We start from the raw sequence: 22,053 nt of genomic DNA on the forward strand, positions 1-22,053 counted from the left end.
TAGATGAAGTTGATGAACAAAGGATTAAGAATGAAGAAGTTTGTGAAAAGGTGGAGGCAATCAAGGACAAAAACAAGGGAGTGGAGTTTACTAGCACATTGGAAATACCTCTCCCCAAGCCACCACCATCCACTCTCTCATTCAAGTGGGTAAATTCCTTATACTCAAGCTTTATTATTCCCCTTGAATATGGTTTGCTTGAAACGGATGGTCAACTTAGATATATTTGTGGCTTTAAGAGTAAAAAGGAGATGGTTAGTGGTTGGAAGCAATATCCTAGGTTTATTATGGTCACATGTCCAAAGCTTGATAGCAAAGGTTGGTGTATAACTAGAGTACATGGGTCTAGAAGGATGTTTGGTCACTTTGTTGAGAATTCACCTTGCTCACCACCCACATGGATTAATGATAATCAACTTGGAGATGGGTGTGAAGACAAAATATGGGATCCGAAAATACATGAGGATCAACATTGGGAGCCCATGGTTTGTGAAGAACTCCATCAAAGCTTGGAGATATTAATCTTGAATGATGGAGCTTATTGGAAGTCCAAGCATTAGTGGAAGTTCCAAGATGACTACAAGCACAAGCCACCTTGAGAGAAGCTCCCCATAAGTCCAACTTAAGGACAATAAACAAAAGTGCTAGGTGGGAGACAACCCACCATGGTAACTTCTTTTCATTTTCCCTTTTTGTAAATATTGGTAAAATTAGTTTAATTTCGTGTTTTGTTTTGTTAGTTGAGTATATTTGGTAGTTTAGTATGTTAAATAAGGTTTTATGTTGTTTTGGTAGCTGTTTGGAGGTTTTGAATGCTTGGATTGGTGCAAAAACATAGCAAAAAAATTTTTGAAAAACAAAGCACCATCCACGCGTATGCACACCGCGCGCGTACGTGTGCATCAAGCGTTTTCGACCATCCACGCGCATGCGTACATGGCGCGTACGCGTGGATTGAGAAGTTTCACATTCCATACATTTTCCAGAGAGTTGTGCTTACGCCGCGCCAACGTTGTGCCTCTGGCGCAAACACTACTTGCGCGCACGCGCACATGACGCGTACGCGCCACTCTCGAAATAAGCCATCGACACGCGCGCGCCATGCGTGCGTACGCGTGGATGTCCTTTCTTCCATCCATTTCTCTTCTTCTCCTCTTTCCATTTCTTTCCTTCTCCTTTCTTCTTCCCTTCTTCTACCCTTCATCCAACCCTTCCAAACACCATGGATAACCATTTATTTTAGTTAGTTAATTAGTTAGTTAGTTACTTTGTTAGATAGCTTTAGTTTAGTTTTCATTTTATTTTCTCCATTTTCATTATAAGTGTTGGCTTATTGATCTTGTTTACTACACATTGTTTCCTCTTATTGCCTAAATGCTATTTTAGCATGAATATTTTCGATAATCTTTGTTGGACTATTTAATTGAGATTATATTTTGCTACTTGGTTTTGAGTTTTTCATGCTTACCTTTTAAGAATACCAAGTGATGAGAATTGCATTTGAGCTTGTAACTCTTTTGAATTGCATGTTGTAGCTAGCCACCATGTGATTTAAGCCTTATTCTGTGATTAGGCAATTTCTTGATGGATGATGATGTGCATTTACCTTAATGCATTGTATTTCATGATCATATGCATCCATATGTTTTAGCCTGAATGCTTACATGCTTCTCTAATGCTTGTTTTACCTTACAAGCTTACTTAAAGCATCTCAGGCACACTAGGATAAGTGAAGTGCATGCTTCTTTTGTGACATAACTTTTAGGCTAATGTGTGTTCTAAACCGCGCAATTCAGAATTCACACACTTATTTGTCATTCATGTCACACTAATCCACTCACTCATTTCTAGTGATTAGCTCCTCATTCCAACAATGTATGCTTCCTTGTTTTTATATCTTCTCATCTTATGGTGTTATATTTTTGTTTTTCATGAACAATGCACCACAAGCAAACATAGAAGCAAGACTAAGAACACGCAGCAATCCGGAGACTCGCCGTACCCCCTTGCTCATCCTTCAATGAACCGAGGACGGAACAAACTTTTAAGTGTGGGGAGGTCGTCCGACTGGTCGGCGATTTTAGGTGACAAGTTTCTAATTCCAACACTTTTGCATTTCATTCTAAGATTTTAGGATTTTTACTTGCATTTTCTTAGTTTTGCATATATATACAAAACAAGCTTAGTCAAAATAATGAAATTTTTCAAGGATTTCTATCTATAGGGCACCAATTGATTTGAGTAAAAACTTTTCATTAAACTTGCTTGAATTATATATCTTGTGGATCATGTTTTTTTTGAGCTAAGAACACAAGCAAGTGAGTTTTGAGCCTAATGGTGTGGTTACATCTTATAACCACGTATTTTTCCTTCTTGTGCGCATTATTCTCTTTCTATGATTGTAATCTTTGATTTGTTTGATTCTTTATGTCCATTATTTTGTGTATTCATGCGTTTATATGATTGAGGCCATCATTTCATTAGCTCACTTATCCAAATAGCCAACCTTTTATATTCCTTTGTTAGCCAATTTGAGCCTACGCTTAACTCACTTGTTCTTATTTTAGCACATTACAAGCCTTAAAGTGAAAAACAATAAATGTCCTTATTTGGATCTTTGATTAGCTTAGGCTAGTGTGTGTGAGTATCATTCAAGTGTGGGAACCTTGGAACATTGGGTGAATAAAAGGGTAGTTTGTATTTTTATTGAAATTATTGGGAATTGGGTACATGCTCATGTATTGATCAAATGTATAGACGACCTTATGCATTGATGTTCTTGTATAGAAAGAAAAAAAATGAGAAAAACAAAAGAAAAAGAAAAGAAAAATAATATGGAAAAGAAAAAAAATAGAAAAAGAAAGAAAAAAAGAAGATAATAAAAAAGGGACAAAATGCCCCAAAGCGAAGCTCAACAAGATCAATGCATAAGTGTTGTGAAATGAAAAAGAAAATGCATGAGTATGTGAAAAGGTGAAAAGTGGGTAGTTTGGCTAGCTTTGAAATTGTATAGGATGTCATAGGTTAGGTGGGAAGTTTAAGCTTATCAAAGATTCAAATTTCAAGCTCACTTAACCATATATGCATCATACCTTGACCCTAGCCCCATTACAACCAAAGAAAAGACCTCATGATACTTGTATGCATGTATGAAATATATGTTGATTGTTAGAAGAAGAACAAATCTTGGAAAACATGATTAGGGGAGAATTGAGAGAATCAACCCTAAACACTTGAGCAATAGAGTGCAAATACATCCGGTGAGGGTTTGATGCTCAATTACATGTTTCCACCTATGATCATCTCTTCTCATGCAAGTTTGTAAAAATATTTAATAACTCAATTCAATTTTGGATTAGACTTGCTAGTCCTTAGCCCTTGTGCATATATGCTTCTTGGGAATTGATTTATTTTGACCAAGCAATTGCATTCATTTAGATAGTTGCATATAGGTAGATTGCATGGCGCATTTAGTTAGTTCCCATTGAATAAATGCCATACCCTTACTTCATTCTTGGTTTAAGCATGAGGACATGCTTGGTTTAAGTGTGGAGAGGTTGATAAACCCAATTTGTAGGGTTTATCTTGTATTGATTTTAGGGGATTTTATCACCTTTTACCCACATTTATTCAATGAAATAGCATGGTTTTGTATATTCTCCTTTAATTGTGCTTAAGAGTGAAAACATGCTTTTTAGGTCTTAAAATAAATAAATTTAATTCACCTTGATTCCATTAGATGCCCTGATATGTTTGTTAAGTGATTTAAGGTTTAGGAGGCAAAGATTGGATCAAGGGAATGAAGAAAGAAAGCATGAAAAGTTGGAGAACTCATGAAGAAATGAAAGAACCGGAAAGCTGTCAAGCCGACCTCTTCGCACTTAATCGACCATAACTTGAGCTACCGAGGTCCAAATGATGCGGTTTCAGTTGGGTTCGAAGCTAACATCCGGGGCTTCGAAACGATATAAGATTTGTCATAGTTGCTATATGTATAAGGACGCATACACGCACTGTAAGCGTATGCGCCGTTGGTGCACGTGATTCACTTCATGCAAACTCGTGGCTAGCGAATTTACAAGCCCTGTGGGCCCAATCCAACTCATTTCTGATGCTATTTAAGCCAAGGATTGAAGGGGAATCAACATACTTTTGACCATTAGTCATACTTTAGTTTTAGAAGTAGTTTCTAGAGAGAGAAGCTCTCACTTCTCTCTAGGATTAGGATTAGGATTAGGTTTAGTTCTTAGATCTAGATTTTAATTCATCTTCTTCTACTTCTATCTTCTCAATTCCTTGTTGTTACATTCATTCTTCTTCCATTCTTTTATTGTAATTTCCTTTATGTTGTTCTTACACTTTGTTGTAGATCTACTATTGTTCCTTCCATTTTCTTTCAACTCAATAAGAGGTAATTCATAATAATTGTTCTTCTTTGCTTTTCTATTGTTGATCTCTTGCCTTTGTAGTTAGATCTCTCTTTAATTCTTGCAATTTATGGTTTTTACTTTTATTGCCTTTTATGTGTTTGTTAAAATTCCTCTTCTAGTTATAGTATAGATTTTGTTCCTCTTGGCCTAGGTAGAGTAATTAGTGACACTTGAGTTATCTAATTCCTTTGTTGATTGGTAATTGGAGAGATTTCTAATTGGTTTGGAGTGCACTAAAGCTAGTCTTTCTTTGGGAGTTGGCTAGGACTTGTGGCTCAAGTCAATTCATCCAATTGACTTTTCTTTATTTAGTAAGAGTTAACTAAGTGGTAGCAATGAACAATTCTCATCGCAATTGAGAAGGATAACTAGGATAGGACTTCTAATTTTCATACCTTGCCAAGAGCCTTTTATAGTTAGTTTATTTTCATTGCCATTTACTTTTCATGCTTCTTATCCAAAACCCCAAAACACATTTCTAACCAATAACAAGGCACTTTATTGTAATTCCTAGGGAGAACGACCTGAGGTTCAATACTTCGGTTCATAAATTTTAGGGGTTTGTACTAGTGACAAACAACTTTTTGCATGAAAGGATTATTGTAGGTTTAGAGACTATACTTCAACGAGATTTCATTTGTGAAATTCTAAACCGTCAAAAATCCATTCATCACTACTCCCAAATGCAGCTGTAACGGGGTTAGCATATGACCTCAGAGTCCTTCTGGACTGCTCAATTCCACTTAGGTCCATGATGGAGAACGAGAGATGATGTGGATATTATTTTATTTTATTATTATTTTTTTATTTTAATTAAAAGTAACTGAAAATAATAAAAAAAAATAAATGGAAAATAAAATAAAAATTCGAAAACCAAAGAGAATAAAATCAAAGTAAATTGAAAACTAAATTAATTAATTAATTAAAAAGATTTTGGAATTAGCAATTAAAAAGATATGATTGAAAGTTATTTTTGAAAAAGATTTTAAAAAAAAATCAATTTTTGAAATTAGAATTTTGACTTGACTAAAAAAAAGATATGATTTTGAAAATTAATGCAAAATTTCGAAAATTATGAGTAAAACAAGGAAAGGATATTTTTTTTATTCTTGAATTTTAATGAGGAAAGAGAAAAACAACAAAATGACACCAAACTTAAAATTTTTAGAAAATCAAACACAAATTTTCGAAAATTTAAAGGAAAACACAAAGAAGACACCAAACTTAGAAATTTTTAAAAATAAAGAAAGAACTAAGGACATGCAATTGACACCAACCTTAAAATATAAAACTAAACTCAAATAAAAGACTCTAAACCACAAAAATAAAATATTCCTAATCTAAGCAACAAAATAAACCGTCAGTTATCCAAACTCGAACAATCCCCGGCAACGGCGCCAAAAACTTGGTGCACAAAATCAGAATCACACTTTTGCAATTCCGCACAACTAACCAGCAAGAGCACTGGGTCGTCCAAGTAATACCTTACGTGAGTAAGGGTCCATCCCACGGAGATTGTCGGCTTGAAACAAGCTATGGTTATCTTGTAACTCTTAGTCAGGATATCAATAATTCTCAGATTTAATTGTAAAAAGTAAAAGAACATGAAATAAATACTTGTTTTGCAGTAATGGAGAACAGGTTGAGGTTTTGGAGATGCTATATCTTCTGAATCTCTACTTTCCTACTGTCTTCTTCTTCATGCACGCAAGGCTCCTTCCATGGCAAGCTGTATGTTGGGTTTCACCGTTGTTAATGGCTACCTACCATCCTCTCAGTGAAAATGTTCAATGCACGCTGTTACCGCACGACTAATCATCTGTCGGTTCTCGATCATGTCGGAATAGAATCCAGTGATTCTTTTGCGTCTGTCACTAACGCCCAACACTCGCGAGTTTGAAGCTCATCACAGTCATTCAATCCTCGAATCCTACTCGGAATACCACAGACAAGGTTTAGACTTTCTGGATTCTCAAGAATGGCCGCCAATGGGTTCTAGCTTATACCACGAAGATTCTGCTTAAGGAATCCAAGAGATACACACTTAAACGAAGGTAGAACGGAGGTGATTGTCAGACACACGTTCATAGGTGAGAATGGTCATGAGTGTCACGGATCATCACATTCATCAGGTTGAAGAACAAGTGGTATCTTAGAGTAGAAGCAAGCGTGATTGAATGAAAAATAGTAGTAATTGCATTAATCCATCAAGACACAGCAGAGCTCCTCACCCCCAACCATGGGGTTTAGAGACTCATGCCATAGTACAGTATGAAACGTGTAATGTGTCATGAGATGAAGATACAATAGCAAAAAGTCCTATTTATAGTGAACTAGTGACCTAGGGTTTACAAGAATGAGTAAATGACGTAAAAATCCACTTCCGGGGTCCACTTGGTGTGTGCTTGGGCTGAGCATTGAAGCTTTCATGTGTAGAGACTTTTCCTGGAGTTAAACGCCAGCTTTTGTGCCAGTTTGGGCATTTAACTCCAACTTTTGTGCCAGTTCCGGCGTTAAACGCTGGGAATTCTGAAGCTGATTTGGAACGCCATCAATTCTTGGGCAAAGTATGGACTATTATATATTGCTGAAAAGCCCAGAATGGCTACTTTCCAACGCAATTGAGAGCTCGCAATTGGGCTTCTGTAGCTCCAGAAAGTCCACTTCGAGTGCAGGGAGGTCAGAATCCAACAGCATCTGCAGTTCTTTTTTAGCCTCTGAATCAGATTTTTGCTTAGGTCCCTCAATTTCAACCAGAAAATACCTGAAATCACAGAAAAACACACAAACTCATAGTAAAGTCCAGAAAAGTGAATTTTAATTAAAAACTAGAAAAAATATACTAAAAACATACTAAAAACAGTGCCAAAAAGCGTATAAATTATCCGCTCATCAGTCGGGCAACGTTAAATCAGCTCGGCCCAATAGTCTTGACTCCACATCTATGCATGAAGTTCCCAAATTTAGGTGGAATAGCTACAGTAAAAGCAGATCAGAAGATGGCACACCGCTGTTACAACGAAAGTCTAAACCTTAGTAGCAGAGGGGAAGAATTCCACACAATCGAGCTTGGTGGAGTTCGGAGGCGGGAGGAGCTACGCCCACAACCTGAAGGAGAAATAGAGAAAATCCAGATCGGGAACCCCCAGACCAAACAACCAACATCGGCACACTCCTAAAAGGGGACATAAAAGAATCACTCATACAGTTCCTACGCAGACATGCCAGGTATAGATCCCAAACTAATGTGCCACAAGCTAGCAGTCTACCCAGGATCTCGGCCGGTACAACAAAGGCGCAGAAAGCTAGGACTAGAACGCTCCCAAGCGGTGGAAGAACAGGTACAAGCTCTACTGGAGGCAGGCTTCATAAGAGAAGTCAAATACCCGCTATGGCTTGCTAATGTCGTTTTGGTAAAAAAGTCAAATGGGAAGTGGAGAATGTGCACCGACTATACCGATCTCAACAAAGCCTGCCCGAAAGATCCTTATCTGCTCCCAAACATTGACACACTGGTAGATGCCTCCTCTCGATACAAATACCTCTCCTTTATGGACGCATACTCGGGATATAACCAAATCCCAATGTACCCACCCGACCAAGAAAAAACCTCTTTCTTAACCCCAAAGGCAAATTACTGCTACATCATTATGCCCTTCGGTCTAAAAAATGTGGGAGCCACTTACCAAAGATTAATGAACAAAGTTTTTTCGAATCACATCGAAAAGATCACGGAGGTCTACGTAGACGACATGCTAGTGAAGACGCAAAACGAAGAGATGTTATTATCCGACCTGACACAAGTATTCAACACCATAAGACGACACGACATGCGACTCAATCCCAAGAAATTTACCTTCGCAGTAGAAGCTGGTAAATTCTTGGGTTTTATGATCACACAGAGAGGAATCGAGGCAAACCCGGACAAGTGCAGGGTCGTACTCGACATGAAAAGCCCGACTTGTATCAAAGAGGTACAACAACTCAACGGGCGGTTGGCAGCCTTGTCCAGATTCCTGGCTGGATCAGCAATAAGATCTCTCCCCTTCTACACCATTCTAAGGAAGGGAAAGGAGTTTGAATGGACAGCTGAATGCGAGCAAGCTTTCCAAGACTTCAAAATTTATGGGACGGCCACCTATATTACGTCGGCCACGAGAAGGAGAACCACTCATCTTGTACCTCGCAGTGGGAAATCGGGCAATAGCCTCAGCACTGGTCCGAGAAGCCAACAGTGGGCAACAACCCATATACTTTATCAGCAAAGTGTTACAAGGGTCCGAGCAGAACTACCAGAAAATAGAAAAGTTCGCTTACGCTCTCACAAAAACATCTCGACGACTTCGCCCATATTTTCAGTCTCACACCATTAAAGTTCGGACCAACCAGCCCATAAAAGGAATCTTACAGAAAATAGACTTGGCAGGCAGAATCTTGAAATGGGCAGTCAAGTTGTCCGAATTCGACCTTTAATACGAAGCTTGGACGGCCATCAAATCTCAATATCTGGCCGACTTCATTACGAAATTTACAGAAACACCAAAAATCCTCGTAGAATGGAATTTATACGTGGACGGCTCCTCAAATGAAATGGGAAGTGGTGCAGGCGTAATAATTGAAAGCGACCAGGGGACCCAAATCAAACTCTCCCTCAAATTCGGGTTCCCTGCCTCAAACAATCAAGTGGAATATGAGGCACTACTAGCTGGTTTGAAAAAGTACTTGGACAAAATCAGGGAACAGCTCGGACAACTCGGAGAGTATGAGATTCGACACATACCCCGAGAACAGAATGCCTGGTCTGATACACTCTCAAAACTAGCCAGCACCAAACCAGGAGGCAATAATAGAAGCCTCATGCAAGAAATTCTACAGAATCCATCAATCTCAGAAGAAGAAAAGGTCATAATTAATTACCTCACAACAGAAGCCCTCCCTACAGATGAGAAAGAGGCAAAGAGGTTAAAACGGGAAGCACAATACTACACCATCATAAATAATACTTTATACAAAAGAGGGATTTCAACACCATTGCTAAAATGCGTCCCGACTTCCAACACTAAGGATATCCTAGAAGAAGTACACAGTGGCATTTGTGGCAATCACCTTGGAGCGCAAGCACTCGCCAAAAAAGTACTTCGAGCAGGATTCTATTGGCCAACTCTACAAAAAGAAGCCACAAAATTTGTAAGGACATGTTCGCCATGTCAAAAGCATGCCAACTTCCACATCGCTCCACCATAGGAACTCATCAGCGTAACCTCACCTTGGCCATTCGCAAAATGGGGACTCGATCTCCTCGGACCTTTTCCTCAAGGATCAGGACAAGTCAAATTCCTCATAGTAGGAATAGACTACTTCACAAAATGGATCGAGGAAGAACCCTAGCCAATGCCTCAGCTCAAAAAAGTCAGAAATTCCTATATAGAAATATCGTCACAAGGTTCGGAGTTCCATACTCCATCACTACAGACAATGGTACCCAGTTCATAGACGCAGGCTTCAGAAAACTAGTGGCCGACCTGAATATAAAACAACAATTCACCTCTGTTGAGCACCCCCAAGCCAATAGGCAAGCTGAAGCTGCTAACAAAGTTATATTAGCAGGGTTAAAACGGAGATTACAGGATGCAAAGCGAGCCTGGGCTGAAGAGCTCCCGCAAGTCATATGGGCATTTCGAACGACTTCACATTCCACAACAAAGGAGTCACCTTTCCGATTAGCCTACGGAATGGAGGCAATGATCCCAGTGGAGGTCGAAGAAGGATAACCCAGAGTAATCCATTTTAGCGAAAAAGCCAACTCCCAACTTCAAAGGGAAGAGCTCGACTTACTTCCAGAAATCCGAGAAAAAGCTCGGATAACAGAAGAGGCGCTAAAACGACGAATGGCCTCCAGATACAACCGAAAAGTAATACACCAGCCTTTGCTAAAAACGACCTCATCCTAATCCGAAACGATATAGGAACAACTCGACCTGGAGAAGGAAAGCTAGCAACAAACTGGAAAGGACCCTTTCGAGTCATAGAAGTACTGGGAAAGGGTTACTACAGGCTTTCCGAACTCGACGGGTGAGAGCTTCCTAGATCATGGCACGCCTGAAACCTAAGAAGGTACTATAGCTAGGGATGATAAAAGATCTTGGACAAGGCACACTCTTTTTCCTGTAAAAGGTTTTTTAATGAGGTGCCCCGCCAAGACCTACAAATCACCCGACTTAAGAAATTAACTCCTCATGTATATTTGCATTTTATTTTAATAAAATTTATTTAGATTCTTTACAAATGCTCAAGTCGTATTATTCTGAAAACATTCATCACTCGATTGTAAAGCTACAGATCGACATAAAGTGAAAACCGAATTCACTGCGTGATCACGATAAAAACGAGGGCTAAAAACCCAAATTCTACAAAATCGGCAAAGATGAAAACAGAATAATGCAAGAAGTTATAGAAAGTGATCCATAGAAAAGACCTGACGAGGTCCTAATAAAATGGATTGCTATAAAATAACTTAAAGATTGGCTGGCACAAAAAGTCGGACCAGCCACAACAACCCAAGTTATAAGTAAAGCCCTGGAAAGAGGTCTGGTCAACCCTATAAAAGAGGATTACTGTAACTTCGAAGAGCCCGACATGAGGAAGTCAGACTCCTACAGAAAAGTTACAAAAGATAATCCCTGAAAGAGACCTGAACAAGGTCCAAGAAAGAGGATTATCAAGTAACTCGACAGGGCCCGACGTGACAAAGTCAGCCCGGAAAGATAAAGTTACAAAAGATAAATCCCTGAAAGAGACCTGAACAAAGGTCCAAGAAAGAGGATTATCAAGTAACTCGACAGGGCCCGACGTGACAAAGTCGGCTCGGAAAGATAAAGTTACAAAAGATAAATCCCTGAAAGAGACCTGAACAAGGTCCAAGAAAGAGGATTATCAAGTAACTCGACAAAGCCCAACATGACGAAGTTGGTCCAAGATACAAAGCTACAAAGGTAATCCCTGAAAATGCCCTGAACAAAGTCCATGAAAGAGGATTACCGAGTAAATTGACAGGAACCGACACGATAAAGCTACCCTTGGAAGAGACCTTAAGTAAGGTCCAGAAAAGAAGGGCTACAAACAAACAAAAACCAAGATAAAAAATTGGCAATCTCAGTATCACGATAAACAACAGTTTAAGATTGATTAGAGCAGCGTCAGGCCAAAGAATTAAGTTGATCATGTCAGACAAAAACCTATGAAGGTGCCAAGACGAGTGCAAAGCAGACAGGATATAAAAACTACTAAGTTATGATAATAGCAAGCTTCAGAGGCCACCCAAATCAGCCCAGGAAGCTCGAAAGTCACTTTGTTTTTCAAAACAATGTTGCTAAACAAGCAACAGAAGTATCAACAGTCAAATAAAACACCATTTACAAAATAAAAGAGTTCAAAGCCCACAGGCCGGGCTATACACAAATACATCAGAAATAATCAAAGAGATTCCAAAGGTTTCTGATAACAAGTCATCTTAGCCTAGTTTCACTAGTCTTTTTCCTTTGTTTTCAATAGATTTTATGCACTTTCTTGAGCCATACGCAAGCCATTTGGGTAGAATTTCATGTTTCCTTTGATTCAATCAACCATGGATGAATTGATGCATTTTCATGAGTTTTTATGCCATAATTGCTTAACTTTCAAGAAGAAGAAGAACTCTCATGATTATAGCATAGCTTTGATGTTTTTGATTGATTGATGATAGGTGAAAAAAGCTTTGAAGAAGGTTGAAGAAAGAAGGAATGGCAAAGAGCAAGAAAGGACAAAAGCTTGAGATAAAGCTTGCCTCAAGCTTTAGCTCAAACGTGAGGAAGAGCTTGACTTCACCCTGGAGGCATCAGAAGCTTGCACCAACGTTTGTCTCAAGCTTGAGGTCAGACGTTGGCTTGCAAAAAGTTCATCCTGGAGGCCAAAAGCTTGCGCCAACGTTTGCCTCAAGCTTGAGGTCAAACGTTGGCACCATATTAGCAAGGAAGAGCAATTTGTTTGAAGCCTTGGAGAAGCCAACGTTTGCGCCAACGTTTGCCTCAAATGTTGGGCCAAACGTTGGCCAAGAGAGATGCATTGAAGGAGCCACGTTTGAGCTCATGTTTAACCTCAAACGTTGAGCCAAACGTGGATGGCAGCAAAGAAAGGCAATCTGCTAAAAGAAGCTTGAGCCAAAGCTTGCCTCAAGCTTTGACTCAAGCTTAAATGGTTCATGACCCGGTTCACAAGTGGATTTCTTCCTAACACCAAGAGCAATGAACTGAGGCTACTATCAACTCAATTCCATCAAGGCTAAAGCCCAAATTCAAGGCTTGAAGATCATTTGAAGAAAGTGTATAAATAGCTTAGAATTTAATTTTTCAGGGAGCTTTCCTTTTGAAGTTTTTTTAGTTTTGCTGGGTAGTTTTGGAAGGCTTTTGGGTTTGGAGTTGTTGGGAGATTCTGAGTCTTGAGGAAGGAGAATTGAATTCTCTCCCTCTTAGTTTTCTTGTTTCTATTTTCATTTACATTTGTCTTGAGTCTTGGGTGTTGAGAATTGAAGGAATTCTGTTTCAATCTCACCTTGAAATCTCCCTCTGTTTTGAATTTACTTTTCTACGTTGCTCTCTTCTTAAATTCTGCAATTGCTCTCTGAATTTGGATCTAGGAAGGCATTGAGATCTAGACTTAGTTATCTAGTCTCTTGGGTCCTGAGATCTGCCGGTTTTCACTTTCAATTCTTCTGTTGAATGCTTCTTCAAGCCAATTTACATTTTCTATTTGAACCCTGCTGCAATTAAATTCATCTTTTACTTTCCTGCTTGTTGCAATTTACTTTTCTCTCGTTTAGTTTCTGCAATCCTAATTCCCAATTCCATTTATAATTCACGTAATTTACATTTGTTGCACTTTAAGTTTCAGTCATTTACATTTCTTGCAATCTAAGTTTCTGTAATTTATATTACTTGCACTTTAAGATTCAGCTTCTTTACTTCCTGTTCTTTTTAATTTTCTGCAAATTACCCATTCCCTTTTACATTCTATGCAATTTAATTCTTGTCGAACACAAATTCACCCAAATCAACTTCTGTTTGCTTGACTAAATCAACCACTAAATTAAAATTGATCAATCCTTCAATCCCTATGGGATCGACCTCACTCCCGTGAGTTTTATTACTTGATGCGACCCAGTGCACTTGCCGGTGAGTTTTGTGTCAGATCGTTTTCCGCACATAAAGTTTTTGGCGCCGTTGCCGGGGATTGATTAGATTGACAATGATTAAGTGAGGTGGTAGTTTAGATCAAGCATTTTTTTATTTTGATTAACCCACTAACTGTTTGAGATTTTGTCTCAATTAACTGCACTCAAATTTCAAGAGTACTGCTGTTTGTTCTTTGTGGATTGTGTGTATGACACAGGTAAGAGGAGAGATTCCTCACTTCTCTGAGCAAGACCAACGAACTCTCAGGAGGTTGAGAAGAGAAGCTAGAAGAAAAGGTGTTGTTGGAGAAGAAGTCTCTAAGGAAGAAGAGTATCACGAAATGGAAGGGAATCACTCAAACTTGAATGCAACAGGGGGAGTAGCTAACAATAACCCCCCTCAAAGAAGAGTCCTAGCCTCTTACACTTTTGCAAATCCAAGACACTGTGGGAGCAGCATTCTCACTCCCAATGTCAATGCGAACAACTTTGAGTTGAAGCCACAACTCATTACACTTGTCCAGAACAGTTGTTCCTATGGAGGAAGCCCACTGGAGGATCCAAACCAGCACCTATCTACCTTTTTGAGGATTTGCGACACTGTTAAATCCAATGGTATGAATCCTGAAACTTATAAGCTTTTGCTGTTCCCATTCTCACTAAGAGACAAGGCTGCACAATGACTTGAGACTATCCCCCAAGGAAGTATCACTAGTTCGGATGATTTGGTGACTAAATTTCTAGCCAAATTATATCCACCCCAAAGGATCATCAGGCTGAAAACCGAGGTGTAGACATTCACTCAATTAGACGCTGAATCCTTGTATGAAGCATGGGAGAGGTACAAAGCTCTAATCAGAAAGTGTCCCCCAAACATGTTCAATGAATGGTTCGTGTTGCAGAATTTCTATGAAGGCTTAACACTGAAATCTCAAGAGGCATTCGATCACTCTGCTGGAGGTTCATTGCAACTGATGAAAACCGCTGAAGAAGCCCAGAATCTCGTGGACATGGTGGCGAACAACCAATACTTCTTTGCTCATCAAAGAACCCGTCAACCATCACAGAGAAAGGGGGTACTAGAATTGGAAGGAGTGGACTCCATTTTGGCTCAAAACAAGATGATGCAACAACAAATTCAACAACAGTTTGAGCAGATGGCCAAGAGAATTGACAGCCTTCAAGTGGCAGCTGTGAACACAAGCCAACCATCAACTATATGGGTCCAAAACGAAGAAAATCAAGAAGAACAACAACAGGAGCAAGTGCAATACATGCATAACCACAACTCTGGACAGAATGAAGTTTATGGTGATACCTACAATCCTTCCTGGAAGAATCACCCCAACCTTAGATGGGGAGACAACCATAACCAAAGCCAACAGCCATGGCAAAGAAACACAACCCAAAATAACCCAAGGAACAACCAGCAAAACAACAACCAAAATTCGTTCAGAAAACCACAAAACACTTACCCCAACTCTAACCATTATCTAACCCATAACCAGCCCATCAACCAAAATTCTCATTATCCACAACCCACATCTCACAACCAACCACAAGCATCACCAAAATCTCAAAGAATCACCAACCTGGAAACCTTGATAGACAAAATATGGAAACACCAAAAAATGATGGCCAAGAATCAAGAAGCCTCCATAAAGAACATGGAAAGATAAATTGGCCAGCTCTCTAAACACCTTACAACAGAGAGATCATCAAGTTCCCTGCCAAGTGACACAATTCCAAATCCCAAGGAAGAATGCAAGGCTATACAGTTAAGAAGTGGGAGAACATTGATGAGCAACAATGACAATACAAGAAAACAAGTGGAGAGCAGCAAAAAGCCAACAGATGCAGAGGAAGCTAATGATCAAAATGTGGTGCCAAATAAGAACACAGAGAAGCCCAAAAGAAAGGAAGACCAGCCAACCAATATACATGAGGGAGAGGAAGAAGTAATCCAAGGAGAACAAAAAAAGGAGAAAGCCTTCATCCTTCCATTGCCATATCCACAGAGGTTCAACAAAGAAACCAAAGATCAACATTTCCGCAAATTCCTGGAAACTTTCAAGAAGCTGGAAATCAACATTCACTTGGCTGAGGCATTGGAGCAGATGCCCTTATATGCCAAGTTCTTAAAGGAACTCATCAACAAGAAAAGAAGCTGGCTAGAGAAAGAGAATGTGCTTCTCACTGAAGAATGTAGTGCCGTGCTTCAAAAAGGAATCCCGCCAAAGCTTAAAGATCCAGGGAGCTTTGTAGTTTCATGCACCATAGGCAACATGACCCTAGACAAAGCTCTTTGTGATCTTGGAGCCAGCATTAACTTAATGCCCTTATCCATGATGAGGAAGCTTGCCATAGAAGAACTCAAACCCACTAGGATGTCACTAGTCATGGCTGACAGATCAATTAAGACACCCAATGGAATTGTGGAAAATCTGTTGGTGAAGGTTGGGGAGTTTATCTTCCCTGCAGACTTTGTAATTTTGGACACCGAAGAAGAAGGAAACAATTCAATCATCTTGGGAAGGCCATTCTTAGCAACTGCAAGACCTATTATTGATGTGGAAAAGGGAGAAATGATCTTCAGAGTACACAATGAACAAATGGTCATAAATGTCTTCAAGTCAATGCAAAACCCTCCTGAGCAAGAGGATTTCTTAAGGGTGGACATGATAGAGAACCTGGTGGAGGAAATGTTATATGCCAATCATCATGAACAAGAAGAGGAAAGTAGTCAAAAGACAACAAAAGAACAGGCAGCTGAAATTTCTACTGACCAAAAAACGAAGCCAAACAAGAAAGAAGAAGTGCAAAAACAAGAACTGAAGCCATTGCCTACCCATCTAAAATATGCATTCCTTGGCACATCAGAGAATTTCCCAGTGATCATCAATTCGTCCCTAACAGAAAAGGAAGAAGAAGAACTTCTTGATGTACTCAAAACCCACAAAGATGCACTAGGATGGACAATTGACGACCTGAAGGGTATCAGCCCAGCAGTGTGTATGCATAAGATCCTCTTGGAGGATAATTCCAACCCAGTAGTTCAACCTCAGAGGAGGCTAAATCCCACTATGAAGGAAGTTATACAGAAGGAAGTAATGAAGTTGTGGAATGCAGGAATAATTTATCCTATCTCTGATATTTCATGGATAAGCCTAGTTCAAGTGGTACTAAAGAAGGGTGGGATGACAGTCATTGTTAATGAAAAGAATGAGCTCATCCCCACAAGAACTGTAACAGGATGGAGAATGTGCATTGACTATAGGAGGCTGAATGATGCAACCCGCAAAGACCATTTTCCTCTTCCCTTTATTGATCAGATGCTTGAAAGATTAGCTGGCCATGCTTACTATTGCTTCCTTGACGGCTACTCTGGGTATAATCAGATAGTGGTAGACCCAAAAGACCAGGAAAAGACCTCATTCACATGCCCATTTGGAGTCTTTGCTTATAGAATAATGCCATTCGGGCTGTGCAATGCCCCAGCCACTTTTCAAAGGTGTATGCTTTCAATTTTTTCAGATATGGTCGAGAAGTTCTTAGAGGTCTTCATGGACGACTTTTCTGTTTTTGGTGATAATTTCAATGCTTGCCTACAACATCTAACTCTTGTCTTGAAACGGTGCCAAGAAACTAATTTGGTTTTGAATTGAGAGAAGTGCCATTTCATGGTACCTGAGGGGATTGTTCTTGGTCACAAAGTTTCAAGAAAAGGGATAGAGGTTGACAAGGCAAAGGTGGAAATCATAGAAAAACTCCCTCCACCAACTAATGTGAAATCTATTAGAAGTTTCTTGGGGCATGCAGGATTTTATAGAAGGTTTATCAAGGATTTTTCTAAAATAGCCAAACCTTTGAGTAATTTGCTGATGATTGATAACCCTTTTGTTTTTGATGAAAATTGCCAGTATGCCTTTGAAACTTTAAAAAACAGACTCACAACAACACCAATAATCACACCCCCTGATTGGGAGCTACCTTTTGAGCTCATGTGTGATGCAAGTGATATTGCAATTGGTGCTGTGCTTGGACAAAAAAAGGGAAACTTGCATCATGTCATATATTATGCAAGTAAAGTGTTAAATGAAGCTCAAAAAAATTACACCACAATAGAAAAGGAATTATTAGCTGTAGTTTATGCATTTGATAAGTTTAGATCATATTTGATAGGATCCAAAATTGTGGTCTATACTGATAATGCTGCCCTTAAGTATTTGATGTCAAAACAAGATGCTAAACCAAGACTTATCAGGTGGATATTGCTCTTACAAGAATTTGACATTGAAATAAAGGACAGGAAGGGCACCGAAAATCAAGTTGCTGATCATTTATCAAGGCTACCACAAGAAACAATTCAAGAAGCCTCCCAACCTGTGAATGAAAGCTTTCCAGATGAACATCTTCTGCAAATCCAACAAGCACCTTGGTTTGCAGATATAGCAAACTACAAAGTCGGAAGGAAGATTCCGAAGGAATTTACCAAACAGCTAATAAAGAAGCTAATCAACGAAGCAAGGAAGTTTCTATGGGATGAACCATTTTTATTCAGGAGATGTGCAGATGGAATAATAAGAAAGTGTGTCCCTGAGAGTGAGATAAGCCATATCTTGTGGCATTGTCATGGGTCAGCTTATGGAGGGCATTTTGGACCTGACAGAACAGCAGCAAAAGTACTCCAAAGCGGGTTTTATTGGCCAACCATCTTCAAGGATGCTAGAGAATTTGTTCATCAATGTACTGAATGCAAAAAGCTGGAGGATTGACTAAAAGAAATGAAATGCCTCAGAATTACATTTTAGAAGTAGAGCTTTTTGACCTTTGGGGTGTTGATTTTATGGGACCATTCCCTCCCTATTACTCCTTCAGATACATCTTGGTAGCAGTGGAGTATGTTTTCAATTGGGTGGAAGCAATAGCCACCACAACATGTGATGCACCAATTGTCCTTCAATTCCTAAAGAAGCATATATTCACAAGGTATGGAGTACCTAAGGGTCTGGTGAGTGATGGTGGAGGACATTTCTGCAATAGACAAATGGAGAAGCTACTTTACAAGTATGGGGTGGTGCACAAAATAGCTACACCCTATCATCCGCAGATCAATGGGCAGGCAGAGCTTGCAAATCGAGAGGTGAAGAAAATTCTGGAAAAGACAGTGGGAGCCACCAGAAAAGATTGGGCAAGAAAACTAGAGGATGCACTATGGGCATATAGGACAGCATTCAAAACATCCATCGGGAAGTCTCCCTTCCAGTTGGTGTATAGAAAATCTTGTCACCTCCCCGTTGAACTTGAACATAAAGCCTTTTGGGCTACAAAACTTCTCAACCTTGATTCTCAAGCTGCAGGAGAAAGAAGACTATTACAACTAAATGAGTTGGATGAATTCATGTTGGAAGCTTATGAAAACGCTAAAATATACAAGGAGAGAGCCAATAGGTGGCATGACAAGAAAATCGTGAGGAAAGAATTCAAATCGGGACAGCAAGTGCTTCTCTATAGCTCACGGCTAAAACTCTTCCCTGGCAAGCTTAAATCTAAATGGATTGGTCCATATTTGGTAACAAAGGTTTTCCCATATGGAAGTCTTGAACTGCTAGATGAAGAAACAAGGAGGCACTTCATAGTAAATGGTCACAGAGCAAAGCCATACTTAGGAGGACAATGGGACAAAGACAAAGAGGTTCAGAACCTGAGCTAAGCAAGAAGGAACAATGTCAAGCTAATGACAATAAAGAAGCGCTTGTTGGGAGGCAACCCAACGTGAGGTAGTTTTCTTTCTAGCTAGTCTAATAAGAAGGTTAAAAAATTTAGCTGAATGCAAGGAGCTAAGTTTGGTGTTTCACACCAAAATAAATTCAGAAAGAATGAAAGATTCTAAGTTTGGTGTCCCACCGGTATTTATTTAAAAAAAACGCATTCTTACCTTCTGCATAATGTTAGCTCCAAGCAACCAGAAAAATTGTTTAACTATTATGATTTTTAGTCCATAACCTTTAACAAGACCAAGAGAATTCATAAATGGACAACCTGTTGCATTAGAGACGGTGGCAAGGAATTAAGTTTGGTGTTCCCACACCAAATTAAAATCAAAACCCACACTCAACTCATGCATACTAACCAGTCACCTAAGAGCTTGAGAAGCAAGCAACTTTTGAGAATTGTGCAGGAAACTAACCACCATTTGAAGATATTATGCATCATAACTCAAAAGGAGCACAACAAAAGGAAGGACAAAAGGACTGTAAGCCAATAGGTTGCATCTATACTTAACTCTTGCTGTTGAGAAATGCTTTGATTTATGTCTTGCTAAAGTGTTCATTTAGTACAAGTAGAACCACTCTTGGAAATAAGTGAGCTAGTCTAAAGTGTGTGCTTGTGTGTTTACTTTTACCTTACCAAAAGCATGCTCTGTCCCCTGCATCTTTAATTCAATAAAAGAAATGTTTGAAACATGAAGTAAGATGGTTCATTGCTAGCTAGAAGTCAAATAACAGTAAGTGGTGGTATGAATGTGTGATTGTATGATAGCTCACTTTTAGTGAATAAAAGAACTAGACAGTCTCATTTTAAGTAGAAAGTAGCTCACTGTCTATGAATCTCAATCAAATAAAAGTCCTTGGTTGAAAAGAAAAGAAAAACAAGAAGGAATGAAAAAAGCCAAAAATGGCAGCAAGAACAAAAGAAGGAAGGAATAAAGCTATACACCAATAGCTTGAACCTTGGAATATATGCATGTGGTGTCTTTGTACTAGGATCTGCTTGAATTATTAAGTTCTTTGGAGTGTATCAACACTTTGTAACTTGGGTTAACTAACCCGGGATTATCAACTGAAAGTCCACTATCAAGAGCAACCTAACTACAAGGCATTTAGTAACCCAAAGTGGTGCTGGGCATCAATGTTCTAAGAAGGAATGTAAGCCAAGTGTCTATAGTGAATAATGTGTCAAGCATAAATAAAGAAAAGAGCTTGTTACACATGACACTGAATTAAAGCTTATAGAAAAAAAATAGTAACCAAGGACAAAGGAATAATGAGAGGTCATAGCAGTGTGTTGCTTGATACTTGGAGGAGACTTTCTAGGCCTAAATATCAAATAAGAAGTGAGTAGCTGCATATCTGTATACAACCCCATGAGCTACCAATAATACTCTGCTTGCATGAACATCCTCTTCCATGTTCATTCTTTCTTCTCAATAAATTCTTTTCTTGCTTGGGGACAAGCAAGTTTTAAGTTTGGTGTTGTGATGACAAGTCATCTTAGCCTAGTTTCACTAGTCTTTTTCCTTTGTTTTCAATAGATTTTATGCACTTTCTTGAGCCATAAGCAAGCCATTTGGGTAGAATTTCATGTTTCCTTTGATTCAATCAACCATGGATGAATTGATGCATTTTCATGAGTTTTTATGCCATAATTGCTTAACTTTCAAGAAGAAGAAGAACTCTCATGATTATAGCATAGCTTTGATGTTTTTGATTGATTGATGATAGGTGAAAAAAGCTTTGAAGAAGGTTGAAGAAAGAAGGAATGGCAAAGAGCAAGAAAGGACAAAAAGCTTGAGCTAAAGCTTGCCTCAAGCTTTAGCTCAAACGTGAGGAAGAGCTTGACTTCACCCTGGAGGCATCAAAAGCTTGCGCCAACATTTGCCTCAAGCTTGAGGTCAAAAGTTGGCTTGCAAAAAGTTCATCCTGGAGGCCAAAAGCTTGCGCCAACGTTTGCCTCAAGCTTGAGGACAAACGTTGGCACCATATTAGCAAGGAAGAACACTTTGTTTGAAGCCTTGGAGAAGCCAACTTTGCGCCAATGTTTGCCTCAAACGTTGGCCAAGAGAAATGCATTGAAGGAGCCACGTTTGAGCTCATGTTTGACCTCAAACGTTGAGCCAAACGTGAATGGCAGCAAAGAAAGGCAATCTGCTAAAAAAAGCTTGAGCCAAAGCTTGCCTCAAGCTTTGACTCAAGCTTAAATGGTTCATGGCCCGGTTCACAAGTGGATTTCTTCCTAACACCAAGAGCAATCAACGGAGGCTACTATCAACCCAATTCCATCAAGGCAAAGGCCCAAATTCAAGGCTTGAAGATCATTTGAAGAAAGTGTATAAATAGCTTAGAATTTAAGTTTTCAGGGAGCTTTCCTTTTGGAGTTTTTTTAGTTTTGCTGGGTAGTTTTGGAAGGCTTTTGGGTTTGGAGTTGCTGGGAGATTCTGAGTCTTGAGGAAGGAGAATTGAATTCTCTCCCTCTTAGTTTTCTTGTTTCCATTTTCATTTACACTTGTCTTGAGTCTTGGGTGTTGAGAATTGAAGGAATTCTATTTCAATCTCACCTTGAGATCTCCCTCTGTTTTGATTTACTGCAACTTTTGGAAATTGAACTTTGAATTTACTTTTCTACATTGCTCTCTTC

Source organism: Arachis hypogaea, chromosome 9 (assembly GCF_003086295.3).
Source record: "Arachis hypogaea cultivar Tifrunner chromosome 9, arahy.Tifrunner.gnm2.J5K5, whole genome shotgun sequence".
Taxonomy (NCBI): Eukaryota; Viridiplantae; Streptophyta; class Magnoliopsida; order Fabales; family Fabaceae; genus Arachis; species Arachis hypogaea.